A 6,000-nucleotide genomic window follows, 5' to 3' on the forward strand; every position below is an offset into this window, starting at 1 on the left:
GCTCCTATTTGCATGCTCCCAGCTGTGCTCACGCATCTCTGCATACACACATTTTTCTGCTCATACTTGCCCAGAGCCCTCTGACTATACGCTCACATTGTCTAAAACTCCATCAACTCACCTATTAATTACAGCAAACCAGTTTCAACCATGGGAAATTAGGAGCTAATTTTTCAATAAGCTTTGCCTCTGAGGATAGTTCACAAAATCAAAGAGGAAAATACCTGGCCAATCTAATTTATTATCACAATCAAATAATGCTAACTGGCTATCTGTGGGAGATGCTTAAATTAGGGGATGCTAGCAGCAGTTCCCAGCATTACTGATTATTTACTGATTGGCCGTTTTTGAATTGTCTCCAGTTTGGAGGTTATAGGTCAGTCTGAGAGTCTGACTATACTTTCTAGTTCACTCTGCCCTGAAACAAGACACAGGGCCCTGTCAAACACTTGGGACAGATTGGTTCTTTTCTCTGGGTCTTGAAGTCCTCATTTAAGAGCGGAGAAAGTAATACTGGTTTTGTGACACTGCTACAGGGATTAAATGACACAGCACATCTGAATACACTGCCAAGGCTGGGCAGCAGTGTACACACCTTCAGTCTCAGCATTGGGGGGCAGAAGCAGGTGGATCTCTGAGTTCAAGGGCAGCCTGGTCTAAGACTGACTTCCAGGAGAGCCAGGGCAACACAGAGAAACATTGTCTCAAAACAAACAAACAAACAAACAAACCAAAAACAAACAAACAAACAAACAAAAACCAACTAGCCAAACAAACAAACAAACAATAAATATAAGCCAAGAGTTACCAACTGCTTAACATATATACTGGGGTCATAAGTGAGTTCCCAGCAGTGCTTAAGGTAGGTCATATTCATCATTTAATTTTTTTGTAAGGCCCTACAGAGAAAGGCTTTTATTACCATTTTACAGGTAAGAAGATTGAGGCATCAAAACCTTTAATAATTTAGTCAAAGTCTTCAATATTAATAAGCAATACAACAAATGTTTGAATTTCACTTTCTGGCTTGTTATCACTGGGGATGTTCTCCAAAGTTTAGGAGGCGGGACTTAGCCAAAGGAAGGAGCTCACTAGTGTGGCTCCTTGGAGTGAGGGGTATCTTGTCCCTAGTCCCTTCCTGACTCCCTCTCTCTGCTGCCTGGTAAAGAATCTACTCTACCACACACTTACGCTACCCTGATGTTTTGTCCAAGAGAACAGGACCAAGCAAGCATGGACAGAAGCCTCTAAAACCATGGACACAGATAAGTCCTGCTTAGATTGGCTCTGTCAGGTGTCTCATTACAAAGCCCAGAAAGGCTAATCTGGGGCTGCAGAGAGGGCTCAGCAGTTCAGAGTGTGTGTCTCAGTGCGGCCTACGAAACTGTTTAAGCATACCGGGTGCTCGGGAATCATAAACACAGCCAGCTACGGGAGTGCTTGACAGATCTGGAAGTTCTTTTAAAGATGCATGGTGTCTGTGTATCTGTCCTTCACAGTTGACAACATCTGGGCTTCAAATAATAGGGTGTGTGTGGATGTGGTGTGTGTGTGTGTACAGAAGGATGGGGGCAAAATGATCAGATCCAGATTTTGCTGGATGAGAACACTTTTTCTAACAAGTAGCGTGTCAGTAGCGTGTCAGTGATAGACTAAACTCTCCTTGGACAGCCCTGGTCTGAGAAATCAGGCCTGTTTTTGGGAAATACTGGTAGGCAACAAAGAAACAAAGTCGGAACAGTTGGTGAGTTAATATCTGAAATGCAATTCGGATGAAGTCATGTGGAGAATCTGCCAACTTCCAATTGCTTCCAGCATCTTCAGCACCACACGCCGAACCCTTCTGTCCACCTCACTCACCACACACCTCCACCTCCCCCAGTCTTTGAATTTCCTTCTCCCTGACTGTCCAGCCCCATGGGCTCAGTTCCCAAGACTTCAGACCCAGCATTCCCGACTGGCTTGCATGCTCCTTTACCTTCAGTTCAAGAGGCCCTGACTGGACTTCACTGAGCAATCTGGGCTCTGTTCTCTCTGCCCCTTTCATGTTCACGTCCATGCTCTGCATTCTCACCCATGAGTGACCTTTACAGCTCTGCACACTTGCTGTTTTCTCCCTCCTGGTCTCTGAAGGCTTCTGGTCCCTTCTCCTGGAACCTCCTTGTCTCACAAGTCTTTCCATTCAGAGGCGATTATTACTGTTTGCTAGACAAGCTCAAAGAAACTCCACCCAGGACCAAGGCGTCCCTTTATAATTTCTTTCTCATAAGAGACCCTGTCTGGAGCATTACAGTGGTTGCGAATACAAACCAGTAGTTTCCTCATTACTTGTTCTACCCTCATGTCTGCTTTATCAATGAGTTGTAGAATAGACCTAAGCTTTGCCATCTTAGGGACAGGTCCCCCTCAACCTTACTTGTTTGTTTAACAGCCCGTGCTAGCTCCTTTTGAAGAAGGCCCTCTTGAGAAATCTGGTCTGGCTAGGAAATAGGGCCAAGAGTGGGGTTGGGGAGAAAAATGGGAATTATCAGGGGAGGTGCCATTGCGTCCAACGGCCAGCCATCTCTCCCTTTGACCTCTTTAGATATACCCGTGATTTTTTTTTAAGTGTGTAGATATGTGTGTGTGCGCAGGCGTTTGTGAGCGTGCATGTGCCACGGTAGTAGTGTGGTGGGGGTCAGAGCCAACCTTGGGTGTTGGTCCTCTCCTTCTGTCTTGTTTGAGAGAAGGCCTCTTGTCAGTCCTTTCCCCTTTCTCCCACCCTCCCCCAAATGTGTGTCTGGCCAGTTGACATAAAGCTTTCAGGGCTTTTCTTGCCCAACCCCCCAGGCCCAGCCCATCTCGTCATAGGGATGCACTGGGGTCACAGATGCATGCTACCTTAACCAGCTCTTCGTGATTTCTGCCATCTGAACTCAGGTCCTCATGCTTGCCGGGCAAGGGCTATTCCCGTTGAGTTATGTTCAAGTACATTGAACACAGTGGCTAAGTCCGGTTACTTTCCTCCTAAAGAGAGCCATGGTGAGTCTCAGTAGGAGATTTTGGACTCATCCCATAGAGAACCGGTGATATTTATAGTTAGAAAACTCTCCTCAGCTACCATTCATGCGTGAGGGAGTAGAATGGACATTACCATTCCATGAATTGCACTTCATTCCTTTCTGAACTGCACAGACTCTAGGGTGCTTCTAGTCTTGGGTCCAGAAAACCTAACTGCATTAAACACAAAAGCAATTACTTATCTCAGAAGTCTGTCAGGCCTCTCCCGAGTGGTGGGTACCGTGTCACACCAGGATCTTTATCCCGTATGACCTTTGACAAATGCTTCATCTCAGAAGGACTCTGAATCACATATTTCCCCTATCCAGAATTTCCTGTAAATACAGATTTTTTAAGTTTTTTTTCCCACTCCTTTGGAACTAAAAAAAAAAAAAAAATCCAAAACAAAAAACAGGGCTTCTCTGGGTAGCCTGGGCTGTCCTGGACTCACTTTGTAGACCAGGCTGGCCTCGAACTAACAGAGATCCACACCTCTGCCTCCCTGAGTCGGGGGGATTACAAGTTTGCACCACCATGCCTGGCTCCCATAGGAACTTTATGATATCTTTTTTCTCAGCACATTCAATCTAGGTTTTCAAAATTTTTGCCAGAAGACTCTGAAAATTTTAGAAGCACTGGGGCATGGAAGTACTTTTTCATCTTACGGAGGAGAAAGTGGAGTAGCCAAGACTTTTGCAGAGTAGAGATGCCTTGTATAATCACAGCATCCTAAGGGGACTGTGATTATATAGAAAATAAGCCACGAGATCCAGAATTCAGAAGCAGCTACTCAAGCTTCTTCAGGTACACCTAACAAACCAAAACATTTTTTTTTGTGAATATCAGTATGTTTATAGCTGTCAGCCAGATGGTGGTAACAACAGAAAAATAAAAAACTTAATAAAGTCAGGTTTTATTAACCTTATTCAAAAAGAGTTACAGGTAATTCTCATGACGAGTGGTAGTTATGTTTGGTAACTTTCTGTTAACACTGAATTCATTGAGGACTGCATATCATTCTTAGCAAGAAATGTGAGGCTACAGCCTGTCAAGCTTCTGCTCACAGTTTTGCCAACTGATCAATACATTTTGTGACGATTAGCTTTCACTGTCAACTTTATACAACTTTGATTTCCTGGGAAGAGAATCTCAAAGAGGGATTGGCCGAATTGGCTTGTTTTGTGGGCATGCCTGTGGGAGGAGGCTGTCATTGGTTGATGGGGATACTCAGCCCACTGTGGGTGGTACAATTCCCTAGGTGAAGGGGGTCCTGAACTGTGTAAGAGTGGAGAAATCAAGATGGGGGCAAGCAAGAGAGCAAATAAGCATGTGTGCGTTCATTTAACACTGCTCTTGGTTTCCACTATGGTATGACCGTCTACCTCAAGCTCCTGCTGCTGTGACTTCAACATGGTGATAGCCTGGAATTGTGAGCTAAAATAAACCCTTTCTTGACTTGTTGTCAGGCATTTGAGGTCAAAAGAAACGACACCAGCACAGGTCCTGGTCTTAGTATGTTTCCATGCGTATGTGTATTAATTCATACATACTATCAATTTGTTTACTTTGAGTTCATGGCCAATAGCACTTTAACTCACCTGGAAGAACTGAAATTGATCAAGAACAGCTTTATGGAATTTGTGACATTTGAGAGGAATTTGGAAAAGCCACTTCAACAAATGGTGCATGCACCATCCACACACTAGTTGGTAGAATCTGGGCATGTGCCAAGGGCTCCAGGGCACAGACTTGTGTCATATTTATTGTTTCTACCACTCACCAGGCACAGAACAGAGGCTTCACATGTGTTCTCTCCTTTAATCATGACTGTAGCTCTGTGCAGGAGAATGTCATTGCCCCCATTCACGCACGCTTATAGTGAAGGAAATTGTCCTGGCTAGCCTTTTGTCAACATGACACAAACAAAGGCCATCTGAGAAGAAACCCCTGTTCAAACGATGCTTCTGTCACACTAATTAATGCGGGAGGGTCCATTGTGGGCAAGTACCACCCCTACCCAGGCAGATAGTCCTGGACTGTATAACAAAGGAGGGTGAGCCTTGAGGGGAAAACCTGAACTAGATTTTCTCCATGGTCTCTGCTCCTGTTCCGGCCTCCAGGGTCCTGCTTTGACTTCCCCCAGTGATGGACAGCGATGTGGAAGTGTAAACCAAACAAACCTGTTCCTCCCGAGTTGCTCTTGGTCAGGATGTTTTGTCACAGCCATGGAAAGCAAAGTAAGGGAGACACAACGGTTGTGAGGTACAATAACTTACCCAGTGTTGCATGGCAAGGGGCAAAGAAGGGTTCCGAACTCTGTTTCTGGCGTCAGACTCCCATGTGATGTGATTAAGTATTTAATTTGAACCAGTTCGTATTTCCCTGTTTCATATGAAATCCACACTGCCCGACTTACCCTTGGAGCCAAGGTCAATAGTCTCACTGTTGATGGAAACAGGTCAGCAGACACATGTCACACGAGACATAGAAGGGATGGCCTGCGATGAGGAAGATGCCTCTCCCCTTGTGTTTGGATAGCTTACTAGTTCGTACAGTTCTTTTGCTGGTGTTGTTATGTCGCAAATCCTTGTAAGAATCCCAGAAATTTCTCCCTGGAATTTTACTAATTGGAACCTCACTGAGAGAAAGGATGGATGACAGCTCCCAAGGGGACAGGCAGGTGACCAGCAAAGGCAAGAAGTGGAACGTAGACCTCAACCCTCTAGCCCAGTGTCCTTTGGCCTTGACCTTTCAGTTATCCTCTAGGACCATTTGGAAGAAAAGCCAGTAGCCATTTTTTTTTTTAACCCACAGTTTCACTTTCTGTGGTTTCAGTTACCCACAGTCAACCACAACTCAAAAAAAAAAAATTAAATGGGAAGTTCTAGAAATAAACAATTCGTAAGTTTTAAATGGCACGCCATTCTGAGTTGCACTGTAAAAATCTCTAGACATAAGTCT

The sequence above is a fragment of the Meriones unguiculatus genome, chromosome 11 (genome assembly GCF_030254825.1).
Source record: "Meriones unguiculatus strain TT.TT164.6M chromosome 11, Bangor_MerUng_6.1, whole genome shotgun sequence".
In the NCBI taxonomy this organism is placed as follows: domain Eukaryota; kingdom Metazoa; phylum Chordata; class Mammalia; order Rodentia; family Muridae; genus Meriones; species Meriones unguiculatus.